At 39.1% G+C, this 18,055-nt stretch overlaps 2 long non-coding RNA genes across 2 annotated transcripts; both read right to left on the minus strand.

Moving 5' to 3' along the window:
- Positions 1–261: 261 nt before the first annotated feature.
- LOC131024445 (uncharacterized) lies at positions 262–3,928 on the minus strand. Its single transcript, XR_009101842.1, has 4 exons — positions 3,310–3,928; positions 3,164–3,224; positions 1,029–1,087; positions 262–523 (listed from the first exon to the last, which is right to left on the minus strand). It is a non-coding gene; the product is annotated as an uncharacterized LOC131024445 (long non-coding RNA).
- A 6,644-nt stretch (positions 3,929–10,572) lies between these two features.
- LOC131024446 (uncharacterized) lies at positions 10,573–17,823 on the minus strand. The gene is made up of 4 exons (XR_009101843.1): positions 17,279–17,823; positions 17,133–17,193; positions 11,194–11,252; positions 10,573–10,688 (listed from the first exon to the last, which is right to left on the minus strand). It is a non-coding gene; the product is annotated as an uncharacterized LOC131024446 (long non-coding RNA).
- Between the last annotated feature and the right edge of the window lie 232 nt (positions 17,824–18,055).

Below are 18,055 nucleotides of genomic sequence, written 5' to 3' on the forward strand. Positions count from 1 at the left end.
AATTTACATACATGCATAATATTTTATTGTCAAGCCTTTCAACAGTAGTAATATACGAGGGTTTTCTTTTAAAGTCTCGTATTTACCAAACATAATATCATTTCTTTCATCAATAAGCCGCGCAGGTATTTTATATCATTAATCACCATATCAGTAACTCGTGCCGAGAGGGAGGCCTCTGTCACGACCGGACTTAATTAAGGATAATTAAGTCGGAAAACCATGACTAAGGGAGGAAGATTAGAAGTGGGGATAGAAAGGGTAAATATATAATGAAGGATCGAACTTAATCTTTGACAGCGAAGGGGACATTTATAATATAACTTATGTTTAGCCACAAAGATTCAATTAACTAGTAAGTTCGGATAAATCCGACTTAATTCAAAAGACTTATTACTTAAGAATACGCAGCGGAATAACATAATCTGATTACATGTATGAAGACATGTATCCAAGAGTTCATTCATTTAACTTTTGACAAAAGCTCCGCTCTTCACTTCATCTTCATCAGCCACTGCTCAACCTACACATTTAGAAATATATGCAGGGCTGAGTACGAGAGTACTCAGTGGGCACGTATGCCTAATTGTAAAAATACATGCTTCAAAACTGTAAATTGTCATGCCATCATAAACAGTACAGCAAGGGAGTTTTAGCTAAAAGGCCCAAGCTTACTAAATTCATTTGTGATTCTTAAAGTTCGACTGATCAGTCTAAGTTCTCTTGTAATCTATCATATCTGGAACTGTGTGCCGGAGAGGTGGCCACCTCTCACGGTCACTTAACCGGCCAACCCGCTAGATGACTCACGGTCACTGGTGTACACTAGCCCTGGCAGGATAGCTATCAACTGCTCAAGACCCGAATTCGATTACATGATTAAAGTCACATCAGATAGATATCATACTGAAATTTAAACATTTTATGGCAAGACAATATTTGAAATAACTTCAATTAATTTAGTCATGAAATAACTTGCTTGAACGTAACATTTAAACTCATTTGATATATATGAAAGTAATGCCCACCTGACAGCAACTCTTGCGGTACAGTAGCTCCTTGATTGATTATTAATCTCGTGCTTGACCTTTATCACGAGAATATAAATAAGATACTGCTCGAGCAAAATCCTCAAATAATGAGAATACGATGCATGATCCTCTTATGCATGAATTATTATTCTGAGATAATAATCAGGGAATTTCTATTGTTAATCCAGGCTATCGGATTTAAACAAAAGCTAAGTCTCGTCTCATGAAGCCGGATAATTAACTAAAATTAATCTACTCTCTTCAGGATGTTCTAATCCACTGATTAAATAAATCTCATTCGAGGTAATCGATAGAAAAGAAATAAATAAATACTTCGACTTACTCGCTTTATAACCTCCTAAAACTCAATCGGCTTAATAAAAGGAAGAAAGTACTGTTGTAAGTTTAAATAGTTAAATAGGCTCGACATAAGGCCGCTAAATAAATAATTAAGCAGAAGTGGGCTTGAAATAATTAATATAAAAGGCCCAATTGAAATAATTCATTGGCTTAAGTAATTAAATAAATCTTGGTCCAATAAATAAATAATTTGATTAGCTGGGCTCAATTAAATAAATCAAACGAGACCCAACGAAGATAATATAACAAAAAGGCCCAAAGAAAACAAATAGGAGGCCCAATCGAAATAAAATAACAAAGGCCCAATTACAATTAAAATTGGCCCAATTGAGATTATTGGACTCAAATAATTAAATGAATCAGGGCCCAAATAAAATATTAGCAGTCCAACTGAAATAATTAACTCTGGGCCCAAGTTAGATGATTAAACTTAGTCCAATTGTAAAGAAGTAAAATAAAAATAATACAAACGCCCAACTTTCAGCCCAAAAGAAGAAAAATAATTGAATTTTGTCCAAAATCAAATAAAATGGTGAGGCCCAAGGAAATGGCCCAACCCTCTTATTCACCCAACTCGTCTCTCTCTTTCTCTCAATCCGTCGACCCCCTTCCCTCTCTTCTCTCTCTCGTTCTCAGCCCACCAAATCCGGCCAGCACGACGTCACTACCTCCATCGTTCCCTCCGGCGGTGACACGACCGCTAGCTGCTTCTCCATCTCCCTCTGCTGGCAACGGCGAGGCGCCGCTGCCGCCCCCTTGTTCTCCTGTTCTCTCCCTCTCTTTCGGCCCTCTGGCTCAACTCCGGCAAAGCAAACTCGCCGCCGCCGCGGCATTTCTGGAGATCCGCGAGCGCCCGCCGCTGTCACTGAGCAACCGGCGAATGGTTGGCAGCGTCGTCTCGCTCTCTCCTCCGCTAGAGCCCAAAATCGTGCCCTAGACTTCTGGAAATCGTCGCCGCGTTCTGGTCTCGGCCGCCTCCTCCGAGTCATTCCGGTCCCGATTCAGTCGTCCCTTCATCTCTAGCAAAGCAGAGGCCTGCTCACGGTTGCCTATTGTTGCGTCGTCGGCTGCCTTCGAGATTTCCGCCGCCTCCGTCGATTAACGCCGCTGCTGCTATTGGAATCTTCGGCTTCGCCGTGCCGCTGCACTCCAGAATCGGCGAGATTTGCCGCTGCTGCGCACGAGTCCGGCGATCTCCGCCTCTTCTCCCTTGGGGTTGAACCCGGGGTTCACCTCGGCTCCGGAAGAAGTCGTGGGCACTGTACGGCTCCGGTGAGGGGTACTCTCCCATCTCTCCGAGCCTTCGACAAGCGGTAGAACAGCGCCCTCTTCCTGAAGTCCCGCGGAGCAGGGCAGTCAGCCCCCTCCTTTTTCCTCGCGGTTAGCGTCGACATCAACCGGCATCCGTCCCCGTTCAATGAAAATCAGGTACAGCAAAATACCTTGAGTAAGCCTCTCTCTTCCCTCCTAAATGCTAAGTCCAGTAATACTCTGCTGTGAAGAAGAACTTCTAGTTTTTGGCAATTCATAGCTCAACTCTCTTGGCTCCTATATTACTAAATGCGAGAGATCAATACTAGTCATGTGATTGCATCTGTTTGATAAGAGTTCTTAATGCATTTGCCTCATGAAGAACATGTATATAAACTAACTTCCTGTGATTGCTAAGTCCCTTTATGCATACACTCATCTGTATACTCTGTATCTTATTCAAACATGTGATTGATGGTATGATGCATGCATTGGATTGAATACTTGGGATAGTGAAATACCTTGGATATGTTCAAACTGTTGGGTGGCTGCTGTGTTGCTATTGATTCTCGTGGAGACAAACTGAAATAGAATTATGCATTGTTTTTCTTAACAAATGAAGGTGGAATCATGGAAGCAGGTGGAGGAGATTTAAGTCAGGGCTTACCTCATTTGAAGTCTTGCAGCAGCAATGGATTCTCCCGTTTCTCTCTCAAAAGTCCTTAGTGTGGAATGGGAGAGAATGAAGTGAGATTGCTGGCTGGAGGTTTAAGACTAAGAGGGAATGGTTGTTGGCTGAACACTGGAGCACTCTACGGAGATGGTACAGAGGTAGGGTGGCTGTAGGTGTTGAAAATAAGAATCAATAGTCAAAAGTATTAAAATCAATTCAAAGATTAGATCTTTGAATTGAATATAAGAGTGTGTATTTTGATTTTAAGAAGATTTTGTAAGACTTTTTATCCATCCTTATACTATATAAGGATGCATTGTAATCAAGGAAAAGTAAGCAATACAACAACAATAATCTTGCTTCTCTTTATTCTCTGCATTATGATAATAACATGTTTTATCAGTAGGGTGGTTGAAAGACCCCTTACTGCTCCAGCCGCAAGCGCCGCAAGCTACTACAGGGGAAAGGATGGGACATGAGTGTTATCAGAACTACTGTTGTTGCAGCTATTTTATTCTATGTGCACACACGCACCTTTCTCTTTCCTTTCCCCTTTTTCTTTTCTTTATTGCTGCGTGTACTAGCTATATGGTAGGAGTAAAGTGAAGAAAATCCTTCAGTCTTCGATAAATCTATATCTTGTGTATCAATAATACTAATCTCGAGTTTTGCTAATAAAATTGCGTGTTTGCAATCAAACATTGATTATTCCCATTAATCACGTATCTTGAATATCGATATCTAATTTCTTGCCTGCTAATTCTACATCAAATCCGTAAATTCAATTCGCTTCACATGTCGTCTAATATCTAAATTAAATCTGTAGATTTAATTAGATTAATAAGTCGGAATAAATCTACGACTCAAGTAACAATAATAGATAGAAATAATATACTATAGCATATAAAATTAATAACCTGACTTTGCTAAGTCAGTTATCATTCAAGAAAATAAATCATTGTCTACTCAATGAATAATTCACGATCATTTCATGTGGAAATATCTAATTCAGAATCTCAGCTGGATTAACATTACTGGAGGATGCAATAATTAAATATCGCATTTACAAATCTTAATCATAAATAAAAGAGCGGGCTACTACATACTAGCCCTCTTAAAAAAAATTTCGTCCCGAAATTTGCATATCATCGCAAAAGTTCTGGGTATTTTCTCTCGTCTTGCTTTCAAGTTCTCGCGTAGCTCTTTTTTTTTTTTTTTTTTTTTTTGTTCATATAATGACTCATAAGGTGCCATATTAATGATCGCCTGATAACTATTATTGGCAAACTCAATCAATGAATGAATGCACTAATTCTCAACTTCCACCTCTGTCTATTACTACTACTCTTAACATGTTTTCGAAAATCTGAATTGTTCTCTCAAAATATCGATCTGTTTGAGGGTGGAAGGTAGCATTGAAATTAAACCTTGTGCCCAATTCCTTCTGTAAGTTCATCTATAGTCTGGGTGTGAACTTTGAATCCCGGTCTGAAGTGATTGACATGGGCACGCCGTGCAATGCACAATTTCTCGAATATACAGATGGGCTAGCTTGTTCGATCTGTAACTAATCGGTATTGTTATAAAACGAGCGCATTTCGTGAGTCGCTCCACTATTACGCAAATGGCGGTGTTTCCTCTTTTCGACTTGTAAACTAGTTACAAAATCCATTTTTATGTGCTCCCATTTTCATTTTGAAATGTTCAATTGTTGTAGCTTCCACATGGTCTTTAGTGCAAAGCTTCGCTTGTTGGCATGCTAGGCATCCCTCAACAAATGAAGCTATATCTTTCTTCGAACCTTTTCACCAAAAATTTTCTCTAAGTCCTGATACATTTTGTGCTTTCCGGGTGGGCAGTATATGGCGGGTCATGAGCCTTACTCATTATCTCATCTTTGAGTTTGTCATCATGGGGGATATACAATCTTTCATGAACATTAACGCATTATCCACGTCTCATGGTACGTCTAGGCTTGCCTGATCTTATTGCTAAACGTATTTTCTCCAAGGTCTCATTCCTTCTTTACGCATTATCAGCTTTCCTATAAAGTTGGGTGTTATTACCATCATGGCAATAATCCCTTCTACAGATTCTAGTGGTTGAACCACTTCTAAATTCATTCTACTAAAATCTTTCATGGGTTCCTTTTCCTGAGTGAGGGGAGATCCCAACTTAAGTTGAGTCTTACGACTCAAGGAATCGTCTACCTAGTTAGCCTTGCATGGGTGGTAGTTAATACTACAGTCACAGTCCTTCGCTAGTTCGAGCCATCTTTACTGTCTCATGTTAAGATCTTCTTGCTCAAAAATATTACAGATTTTTATGGTCTGTGAATATCTCGCACCTGACTTCATATAGGTGTTGTCCTTACTGCAGTTAATTCTAGTTTATGAGTTGGCTAGTTCAATTCATGTGGTTAATGCTACCGTGATGCGTATGTTGTCACTCTTCCTTCTTGCGTTAACATGCAACTAAGTACTCTCCTTGGACACGTCTGTATAAATCATATATTCTTTGTCAACTGTTGGAACAGCTATGGTTAACTTCTCCTTGAGCTTCTTGAAATTTTTTTTTTCTCACATACTTCTGTCCAATGAAATTTAATTCCCTTCCTGAGTAATTGGGTCATTGGTCTTGCTATTTGGAAAATCCTTCTATGAATCTCTTATAGCAACCTGCTAATTCCAAGAAACGTTTGATCTCATTGAGGTTAGTAGGCGATCTCTACTCATGTACAACTTGTACTTCCTCAGGGTGCACTTTGATCCTTTCTAATGAGATAATAGGTCCCGGAAACGTGACTTTGTTGAGCCAAAAATCGCACTTGCAGAACTTAGCATAAAGATGCTTTGTTTTCAATGTTTTTAGGACTATCCTCAGGTGTTTCTCATGGTCCTTCTCGTTCCTCGAGTAGATCAAGACATCATCTACGAAAACTAAGACAACTTGCCTAAGTATGGATGGAACACTCGGTTCATGAGGTCCACGAACATGGCTGGTGCATTGGTCAATCCAAATGACACCACTACGAACTCATAGTGTCTATATCTGGTTCGGAAGACCATCTTGGGTACATCTTCTTATCAAATTTATAGTTGATGGTACCTAGACCTTAAATCTAGCTTTGAGGACACACTATCTCCTCTGAGCTGCTTGAAGAAGTCGTTTATCCACGATAGAGGATACTTGTCCTTGAGTGTCACCTTGTTCAACTCTCCATAAGTTGATGTATATCCTCGGTAGAGGATACACATTCTCAATGTGCCATCTTTATTCTTTATAAAAGAACGGGTGCACCCCGGTGAAATCTCTAGGAAACATTTGGAAATTCACGTACGATTGTCACGTCTCTTATACTTTTCTCGATTTCTGGTTTTCTGTGCAACTACACAAGGTAGGTTGGACACCCTTTTCTCATCATCTTTGTTGCTTGAGGGGCGGAGATGATCGTCTTTCTCCTACCTATGCTGATCCCATGAAAACGTGTCGGTTCCTTCCCCGAGGTCAAAAAGAAATTTGACTTTCATTGCAAATGATGGTGGCATAGTTCTCGACTAGCCATTCCATTCCTAAAATTGTGTATATGTCTCGTATCGGCATAACATACGAGTTGTTCACTACAACTTTGAAAAATTTTATGCTCAACTCTAAATTCAATCACACATGTGCTATTTGTTGTTGTTGCTGCCGTTGGCATGGTTACTCCTCTTGGTATGGTTGGGCAAAGCTTGGATTGCTCAAATGCGGAGTTTGAACAGGCGAATTTAGCCTGAGACCCGCCCTTTGTTGCTTATTCGGGTAACGATTTGCATAATGCTCATTCCAGTTGCTGTGCTACAACTTTCATTACCAGTCCTGGAGAGTTTCCCATGGTTCTTGTTACACTTTGGGCAGGGTAGAGTCCCATACTCGTTATCCCCCATCTGTTTAGATGTGTCATAGTCACGTTGTTGGGATGTCTGCCCCTGCCATGGCCTTTTTCTTAGCTTGGCCAGGGTTACTATATCCCATTTTTTTTTTTTTTTTTTAAAAAAAAAAAAAAAAAATTTGAGCCTGAGTCTGTGGAGGTGCAGACGTAGGCGCAGTTGCTGGTCTCTCTCCCAGCATAGCTGCCTCAATGCCTAACGCTTTGCTAAGCGACTCAACGTAAGACGATCCACCATGGCTTGCCAAAGCCATTCTAATCTCATGCCTCAGTCCGACGCCGAATTCTTTTAACCATCTTTTCATATGTGTCTACTTGCTCGAGCGCATATCTTGACATATCACATAACATCATGTCGTATGGAGTAATTGTTGTTCTTCCCTACTTAGGATTGTAAAATTCCATTTCTTTCTTTTTGCAATAGCTTTTGGTTGTATACTTGTCATATATTTCCATCTTAAACTATTCCCACGTCAAATTCCCTAATTGTTCAGTTGTCATTGTCTTCCTCCTTGCTTCCTACCATAAGTCAGCTGAAAGAATACGCAAGTAAGACGTTTATGATCTGTGCAGCGCAAGAATTTGAAGATGCGCTCACTAGCTTGTACCCAAGTCTCAACCTTCGTTGGATCTCCTATCCTATCGAAGACATGTGGGTTTTCTCATCAAAATAATTCTTCTATTCTACGTTTTTGTTGTATGGTTGGTGGCACTATATTGTTCTAGCCATGGTACTGGGCCTCTTTCATTATCTCGCGGAATTCGTCCTCCTCTTCTCGGACGCCCTTATTTTGGTGGCATACTGATGAGTTGACATATAGTCATTAATACATACCTATGCATATCATCGCTTCTGTAAACCGTTTCTTGATTCTCAAATCTTGCTCGCACTCTTCCTTGTATAAGCATATAAGTAAAATGTGGCGGAAGTGACTTGCCGCAAAAGACCGATAAGGTCGCTAAATAGACATAAGAAAATTCCTTCGATGAGAACTTTTGCATCAACATCTGGATCTGGATATACTGATCCATTCAAGTACTACTCATGATGAACTGGTTGTCTAACAATGCCATCACCAACGAATTTGGTCACGGAGCCAATCTTTCCGTACTAATACTAGTCAAACATGACTAAGCCAACATAGGGCATACCAAAGCATCAGAACAATCATTGTTTTCTAAAAATAATAACGTTTACCAAATCCGTAAGAGATGGTCTAGTTGCATCACGTGATTGACCCTTGGGTCGAGGCATACGTGTCTGATGGATTTAATCTGGTGAATACTTGTTTGTCTTTAGGTCACCGAAAATCTACTAACAACTAATAAACCACAATGATTAAAGTCACAAATGGCAATTATGCAAAGTGAATCAACAATTTTGTCAAATGATTGAAAAGGAATGACCTCAGGGTAGAAATGAATTGACTAGGAGGTCGGAACGAAATGACCTAATAATCGAAACCCGTTTGGCTTTTCAGATGAAAGTTTAAATATATATAGGTTTAGAGACCCATATATGACGACTACTGAGATTTTAGTCATGTGGACTGGCCAGGTCCAACACAATTACTTCTCAGTCACACGGAATTACTTTTCCGAACTTGGTAACTCTTTGTTTATTGGGCTGCAAAAGGTACTTCTGGTCTGAGATCTCCACTTTTTTTTTTTTTTTTTTTTTTACATCTAAAATTTATCCTTGAGAATATGCTGAAGCTTCCCAAGCTTGGGGTCTTCCTCCTAAAATCAACACTTTTTCTTAAAATCTTTTTTTTTTTACACGAAACAAGACCATTCAAACACATTCGACCTTATTCAATATTCATCCTTTGAACGATCCTAATGTCGTTCTTCTTGTATCTAGCGTTCATTCTCATAATGCTTGTAATACATTTATGTAATTCGAAGCACTCTCTCACGCCTTTACAGGAAATAGATTTTGCATCTATGAGCATCTTTACAAGGTCTGTGTCACCACACACAATACTAAATCATGGAACAACTTTAGTTATTACTTTCATTCTGATTACTAGACTGGATGTTCCACTCGAGACATTCTAGCCGGGGAAATGTCTCTGATCAGCTAAGGTATGTAAACTTAACTTGAGTATACCCTTAGGGTCTCATTAGAATCTCAATATTTTGACTTTAGCATCGAACCATTGTTGATACTTTTAACTCTTGTTAAACTCTAAAATATTTTCGGGAACTCCTCTCGTCTTACGCACTTGTATAGATTTCTCTGGTCGATCATAATGGTCGGTAACTTCTAGTTACCCATGTCACATCTCGTCCTTCCGGTTCGTAGTAGGCGATCATAATCAATAGGGGTTCTAAATCATGCTCATGTGTAATGTAAAAAGGTTCCGAATATCTGAAATTATAAGGTGACAGTTCTAATAGCAACACTATAACATCATTACACTAAGCTTTATGACTCTATGTGAGTCTAATTCTATAGTTCAATCATAAATCATGAAGGTTCTCTTCACGCCATAACTGGTGATAATTGAGGGGTTTGAAATGAGGCTTAGCTCATTACGCAACTGCTAGCTACTCATCACTATGAGCAATGTCTCAAGTAAGTTCTTGTCGGGTCAAGCAATAGTTGGTTCGGTATGTTATCACGGGCGAATAGTCTGAATAAGGAACTATGCCCGTATCACAGACTCATGTGTGACACTCTTCTTTTCGTCTCATTGCATTTTTCTCATTGAATTCTCGTGTCTCTTCAAGTGACATTTGATGTTCTTCCTCTTGCTTAGCTCTTCACTATGGCTATAGTGAAAGATAACTGAATTTCTACCTTCTACTGTTCTTTCGTAACAGTGATCATGCATTCTTAATATTTCTAAGTTTATTGAGATATCTAATCAATCAATAAGACATAAAACTTACATATAAGCATCTGTACATTCGCATGAAACGTGAACTTTCCAACGTTTGATAAAAGAAATCATTACCTCTTTCTTTCTTGTTGAGCGTAACGATGTGATGAAGTGATGAGCTTTTGTTGACTGACTCTTTTATACTAATATCAAATTTAGGACTAATTGGGTAACTCTTGGGTTCAGAGCAAACGAACTGCTCTGATACCATTCTGTCACGACCGGACTTAATTAAGGATAATTAAGTCGGAAAACCATGACTAAGGGAGGAAGATTAGAAGCGGGGATAGAAAGGGTAAATATATAATGAAGGATCGAACTTAATCTTTGACAGCGAAGGGGACATTTATAATATAACTTATGTTTAGCCACAAAGATTCAATTAACTAGTAAGTTTGGATAAATCCGACTTAATTCAAAAGACTTATTACTTAAGAATACGCAGCGGAATAACATAATCTGATTACATGTATGAAGACATGTATCCAAGAGTTCATTCATTTAACTTTTGACAAAAGCTCCGCTCTTCACTTCATCTTCATCAGCCACTGCTCAACCTACACATTTAGAAATATATGCAGGGCTGAGTACGAGAGTACTCAGTGGGCACGTATGCCTAATTGTAAAAATACATGCTTCAAAACTGTAAATTGTCATGCCATCATAAACAGTACAGCAAGGGAGTTTTAGCTAAAAGGCCCAAGCTTACTAAATTCATTTGTGATTCTTAAAGTTCGACTGATCAGTCTAAGTTCTCTTGTAATCTATCATATCTGGAACTGTGTGCCGGAGAGGTGGCCACCTCTCACGGTCACTTAACCGGCCAACCCGCTAGATGACTCACGGTCACTGGTGTACACTAGCCCTGGCAGGATAGCTATCAACTGCTCAAGACCCGAATTCGATTACATGATTAAAGTCACATCAGATAGATATCATACTGAAATTTAAACATTTTATGGCAAGACAATATTTGAAATAACTTCAATTAATTTAGTCATGAAATAACTTGCTTGAACGTAACATTTAAACTCATTTGATATATATGAAAGTAATGCCCACCTGACAGCAACTCTTGCGGTACAGTAGCTCCTTGATTGATTATTAATCTCGTGCTTGACCTTTATCACGAGAATATAAATAAGATACTGCTCGAGCAAAATCCTCAAATAATGAGAATACGATGCATGATCCTCTTATGCATGAATTATTATTCTGAGATAATAATCAGGGAATTTCTATTGTTAATCCAGGCTATCGGATTTAAACAAAAGCTAAGTCTCGTCTCATGAAGCCGGATAATTAACTAAAATTAATCTACTCTCTTCAGGATGTTCTAATCCACTGATTAAATAAATCTCATTCGAGGTAATCGATAGAAAAGAAATAAATAAATACTTCGACTTACTCGCTTTATAACCTCCTAAAACTCAATCGGCTTAATAAAAGGAAGAAAGTACTGTTGTAAGTTTAAATAGTTAAATAGGCTCGACATAAGGCCGCTAAATAAATAATTAAGCAGAAGTGGGCTTGAAATAATTAATATAAAAGGCCCAATTGAAATAATTCATTGGCTTAAGTAATTAAATAAATCTTGGTCCAATAAATAAATAATTTGATTAGCTGGGCTCAATTAAATAAATCAAACGAGACCCAACGAAGATAATATAACAAAAAGGCCCAAAGAAAACAAATAGGAGGCCCAATCGAAATAAAATAACAAAGGCCCAATTACAATTAAAATTGGCCCAATTGAGATTATTGGACTCAAATAATTAAATGAATCAGGGCCCAAATAAAATATTAGCAGTCCAACTGAAATAATTAACTCTGGGCCCAAGTTAGATGATTAAACTTAGTCCAATTGTAAAGAAGTAAAATAAAAATAATACAAACGCCCAACTTTCAGCCCAAAAGAAGAAAAATAATTGAATTTTGTCCAAAATCAAATAAAATGGTGAGGCCCAAGGAAATGGCCCAACCCTCTTATTCACCCAACTCGTCTCTCTCTTTCTCTCAATCCGTCGACCCCCCTCCCTCTCTTCTCTCTCTCGTTCTCAGCCCACCAAATCCGGCCAGCACGACGTCACTACCTCCATCGTTCCCTCCGGCGGTGACACGACCGCTAGCTGCTTCTCCATCTCCCTCTGCTGGCAACGGCGAGGCGCCGCTGCCGCCCCCTTGTTCTCCTGTTCTCTCCCTCTCTTTCGGCCCTCTGGCTCAACTCCGGCAAAGCAAACTCGCCGCCGCCGCGGCATTTCTGGAGATCCGCGAGCGCCCGCCGCTGTCACTGAGCAACCGGCGAATGGTTGGCAGCGTCGTCTCGCTCTCTCCTCCGCCAGAGCCCAAAATCGTGCCCTAGACTTCTGGAAATCGTCGCCGCGTTCTGGTCTCGGCCGCCTCCTCCGAGTCATTCCGGTCCCGATTCAGTCGTCCCTTCATCTCTAGCAAAGCAGAGGCCTGCTCACGGTTGCCTATTGTTGCGTCGTCGGCTGCCTTCGAGATTTCCGCCGCCTCCGTCGATTAACGCCGCTGCTGCTATTGGAATCTTCGGCTTCGCCGTGCCGCTGCACTCCAGAATCGGCGAGATTTGCCGCTGCTGCGCACGAGTCCGGCGATCTCCGCCTCTTCTCCCTTGGGGTTGAACCCGGGGTTCACCTCGGCTCCGGAAGAAGTCGTGGGCACTGTACGGCTCCGGTGAGGGGTACTCTCCCATCTCTCCGAGCCTTCGACAAGCGGTAGAACAGCGCCCTCTTCCTGTAATGACCCGACTTTTTATTAAGGATTATATACTTTTAATTACTGATTTAAGGATGTATTAGAGTTCAGCATCCATTAATAAAATACGAACTTATATGAATTTGATGATTTATATACGTGATGATTTATTTTTATTTTTATTTTCAGTGGACGATGCACTCAAAATATATTTTGAGTCCATTAATTTATTAAGGATGATTTAACATTGAAGTGTTAAATATGAAAATTTTATTAATTACTAAAGTTGATCCATGTGGTTAGTTAATTTATTAAATTGACAAGCCCAAATGGATTTTATACTTCAAATAAGAATTAATCTTGTATGTGTCAATGTATTTAAATGAGTTTGAAACCATATAATTAATGTATTAATCTCTTAGATATTTTGATGATTAAATTTGAATAGTTCCTAAGCATGCTGAAGAATTTCAGTCATACGCATGCTGAAGAATTTCAGTCATACGCATGCTGAAGAATTTCAGTCATACGCATGCTGAGAAAGAATTTCATATTCATACTTATCAAGCCACCCTCATCCATGTCCATGTTCATACTGGTCAGCTGAATAATTTACACCATCCTCATCCATCCAAGCCACCCCATTTTTCTTTAAAATCACAGCACTTTCACCATTATTTTCCATACTCAACGTCTCCTACGTTCATTCCTCCAACCAAACTTCATGGTAATTATTACAAGTATTTTTCCATCTCATTTCTTTGTCATTTACAGAGCACCTTCTGATATCCTATTATTCATGCTTATTATGCAGAAACAGTAAATCATTATCTACCAATTCAAGGTTACTTTCTAAATCGAAATACTCCATTTCTTGTATCAAGTTCATAACTCCAAAAGAACCACCAACGCATACAACTGCTCATATTCCTCTTTATGTGCATACAACTTGTGTATAAACTCGTTTTAACATTGATGTTCGAAAGGCTGAATTTGCAAGTGAGGTGTTTATATGCAGTGTGATTAATTGAAGAACAATTAAAGATCTTGACTTTTTACATGGACATATAGAGATAATTACTTCCTGACTATGTATGAATTTTTGCTCAAATCATCTATGCTATGACTGAAATTGTGGCTTGAACCTACTGTGTGTGTGAGTCGAAATCAGAGGGAGGCGGCAGCCGCGGTGGCTCGTCGCCGGCGACGGAGCGGCGGCGGTGAACCTGCCGTTGTCTCCGATCTGCCAAGAAAGGGGAAAAGATGAGGAAAAAGAAAAAGAAAATGAGAATAGGGAGATCCGGGGGCTTACCTTTGTGAGACGGTGCTCGGCTCCTCATAGCGAATCCGACGACGAACGGCGGCGGCCGTGCTCTTCCACGGCCAGGCGATGGCCGTGAACACCCAAGGCAGCGGCGTGCGGCTGACTTCCAGCGGCCGAGAGAGCGAGAGAGATAGAGGTTGAGGTGAGAAGGAGGAGGCGATGAGTGAGGGAGGCGTCGGAGCCGGCGATTCTCGCCGAGGTTAGAGCAGGCGGCGGCGGCAGATCTTGGAGGAAGAAGAAGCGGCCGGAATCGAGCGAGAGAGAGAGCGGAGGCGACGGCGAGGCGGCGCGCCGGAGGCGGCGCCGCCCTCAGCCGAACGAAGAGAGAGAGAGCCGATGGTAGAGTGAGGATAGAGAGAGAGAGAATCGGTAGAGTGAGGATAAAGAGAGAGAGAGAACCAATATTGTGAGAGAGAGAAGAGTGAATGTCGGTAGAGAGAGAGAGAGATAGAGAGGAGTGGGCCTTTCTCAATTGGGCCGGGTTTCAGCCAGGTTTGGGCCGATTTTTTTTTAATTGTTTGGGCCGATTTAATTAAATTCTTGGGCCGATTTAATTAAACTCTTGGGCCGATTTAATTAAATTCTTGGGCCGATTTAATTAAATTGTTTGGGCCGATTTAATTAAAGGATTTGGGCCTATTTTAATTTAATTGTTTGGGCCTTATTCAAAGAAAAAAAAAAAAAAACATGATAGACTTAATTTATCTAATTAATTTGGGCTTATATCTATTTAAATTATTTGAGCTCTTAATTATTAATTTAAATTGAGCTTGATTAATTTAATTATATATTGACCTTTAAATTAATTATTTAAATGGAGTTCTTTATTTCAAGTATTTATAAATGGTTTATAAAATAAAATATTTTGAGTTAAACTCTCATTTAAATTAATTCTTTTCAAATGACTTATTAATATGGATTATTTGAAAATGATTAAATGATTTTAAAAATAAGAAAGCATGATCTATGATGATATGATTTATCTATGTAATATTATAGGATTTATTTTTAAATGACGGAATATTTGACTTGATGACATAAATAGAACGAGTTATGATTAATGCGCATGTTGATGTTCGAATAAATAGTTTCGAACCTAAATGATAGTTATGTGATAATGTTTTGAGTCTAAGGTTTTGACGAGATAAGATTAATATTAAAATTTACTAATTATTTTAAGAGTGATGATGGGCTCACTTATTGGGCTTCATGATTTTATTATCTTGGGCCTCATTTGTTGGGCTCTAGAATTTAATTGATGTTGGGCCTAATTTTATTAATGCACTGGGCTTCGAATGTGTTCTTTTGGGTTCGAATTAAATTCCTTTTGGGCCTTGATTATTTTATTTTAATTGGGCCTTCATAATTATTCTATTAAGTTTAATTAGAGAAGATTTTAAGACTTACTAATTATTAATTAGTAAGTGAATTAGATTATTTTAAGATAAGTAGATTATTAAAGATTAATAATCCGACCTCATAAGACGAGCTTTAATTCCTTAAATAGGATTAGCATCTCATAATTTAATTAAATATGAGTCATGCATAATCATTTCACGCATCCTCATTTATTGAGATTTTTCGAGAATTAGAATCTTATTTTATTTTCTCGGATTAAAGGTCAAGCACCAGAGTTAGAGCTAAACCGTGAGTCTGCTATTCAGGTAGGCTTTCTACGTATAAATTAAAACCATATATATTAGAATTGCTAAGACTTTATGCTTATGAATTTAAATGATATTGTCAATGCCTAAATGCTTTATGTTTTATTATTAATTGCCTATCTGATGTTAATCGAATTCGGATTCTGGATGGGACCGCAAATCCCTTCGGAATTAGTGTACACCTTGTGATCGTGAGTCATCTAGCGGGTTGGCCGATCATAGTGTCCGTAGAGGGAGGCCTCCCTCTCGGCACGAGTTACTGATATGGTGATTAATGATATAAAATACCTGCGCGGGTTATTGATGAAAGAAATGATATTATGTTTGGTAAATACGAGTCTTTAAAGGAAAACCCTCGTATCTTACTACTGTTGAAAGGCTTGACAATAAAATATTATGCATGTATGTAAATTTCGGCAAGTGTCCACTAAGTACTTTTGTACTTAGCCCTGCATGTATTTTTAAATGTGCAGGTTGAGCGGTGATCGAGGATGTAGTGTGCAAGCGGAGCTTTGTCAAACTAGGATGATTACCTCAGAGTAGAGTATATGTCTTCATACATATACTCAAATTGTTATTCCGCTGCGAACACTGATTATGTTAAGATATTATGTCAAACAATATGTATTATTTAATAATGTACTAAAAATATTGAGTACCCCGTTTTGGGATAATATTATGTACGGTCCCCTTGTGGCCTTCATTGATATCTAGATATTTCGATTGATTTCCTTATACAAGTCGAGTCATCAAGAAACCGAACATGCCCCTTTCTTACTCCCGCTCCTAAATTCCCTCCCTTAGTCGCGGTTTCCCCGAATTTGCTATCCTTAGCAAGTGCGGTCGTGACACTTCCTGAAGTCCCGCGGAGCAGGGCAGTCAGCCCCCTCCTTTTTCCTCGCGGTTAGCGTCGACATCAACCGGCATCCGTCCCCGTTCAATGAAAATCAGGTACAGCAAAATACCTTGAGTAAGCCTCTCTCTTCCCTCCTAAATGCTAAGTCCAGTAATACTCTGCTGTGAAGAAGAACTTCTAGTTTTTGGCAATTCATAGCTCAACTCTCTTGGCTCCTATATTACTAAATGCGAGAGATCAATACTAGTCATGTGATTGCATCTGTTTGATAAGAGTTCTTAATGCATTTGCCTCATGAAGAACATGTATATAAACTAACTTCCTGTGATTGCTAAGTCCCTTTATGCATACACTCATCTGTATACTCTGTATCTTATTCAAACATGTGATTGATGGTATGATGCATGCATTGGATTGAATACTTGGGATAGTGAAATACCTTGGATATGTTCAAACTGTTGGGTGGCTGCTGTGTTGCTATTGATTCTCGTGGAGACAAACTGAAATAGAATTATGCATTGTTTTTCTTAACAAATGAAGGTGGAATCATGGAAGCAGGTGGAGGAGATTTAAGTCAGGGCTTACCTCATTTGAAGTCTTGCAGCAGCAATGGATTCTCCCGTTTCTCTCTCAAAAGTCCTTAGTGTGGAATGGGAGAGAATGAAGTGAGATTGCTGGCTGGAGGTTTAAGACTAAGAGGGAATGGTTGTTGGCTGAACACTGGAGCACTCTACGGAGATGGTACAGAGGTAGGGTGGCTGTAGGTGTTGAAAATAAGAATCAATAGTCAAAAGTATTAAAATCAATTCAAAGATTAGATCTTTGAATTGAATATAAGAGTGTGTATTTTGATTTTAAGAAGATTTTGTAAGACTTTTTATCCATCCTTATACTATATAAGGATGCATTGTAATCAAGGAAAAGTAAGCAATACAACAACAATAATCTTGCTTCTCTTTATTCTCTGCATTATGATAATAACATGTTTTATCAGTAGGGTGGTTGAAAGACCCCTTACTGCTCCAGCCGCAAGCGCCGCAAGCTACTACAGGGGAAAGGATGGGACATGAGTGTTATCAGAACTACTGTTGTTGCAGCTATTTTATTCTATGTGCACACACGCACCTTTCTCTTTCCTTTCCCCTTTTTCTTTTCTTTATTGCTGCGTGTACTAGCTATATGGTAGGAGTAAAGTGAAGAAAATCCTTCAGTCTTCGATAAATCTATATCTTGTGTATCAATAATACTAATCTCGAGTTTTGCTAATAAAATTGCGTGTTTGCAATCAAACATTGATTATTCCCATTAATCACGTATCTTGAATATCGATATCTAATTTCTTGCCTGCTAATTCTACATCAA

Source organism: Salvia miltiorrhiza, chromosome 5, assembly GCF_028751815.1.
Source record: "Salvia miltiorrhiza cultivar Shanhuang (shh) chromosome 5, IMPLAD_Smil_shh, whole genome shotgun sequence".
In the NCBI taxonomy this organism is placed as follows: domain Eukaryota; kingdom Viridiplantae; phylum Streptophyta; class Magnoliopsida; order Lamiales; family Lamiaceae; genus Salvia; species Salvia miltiorrhiza.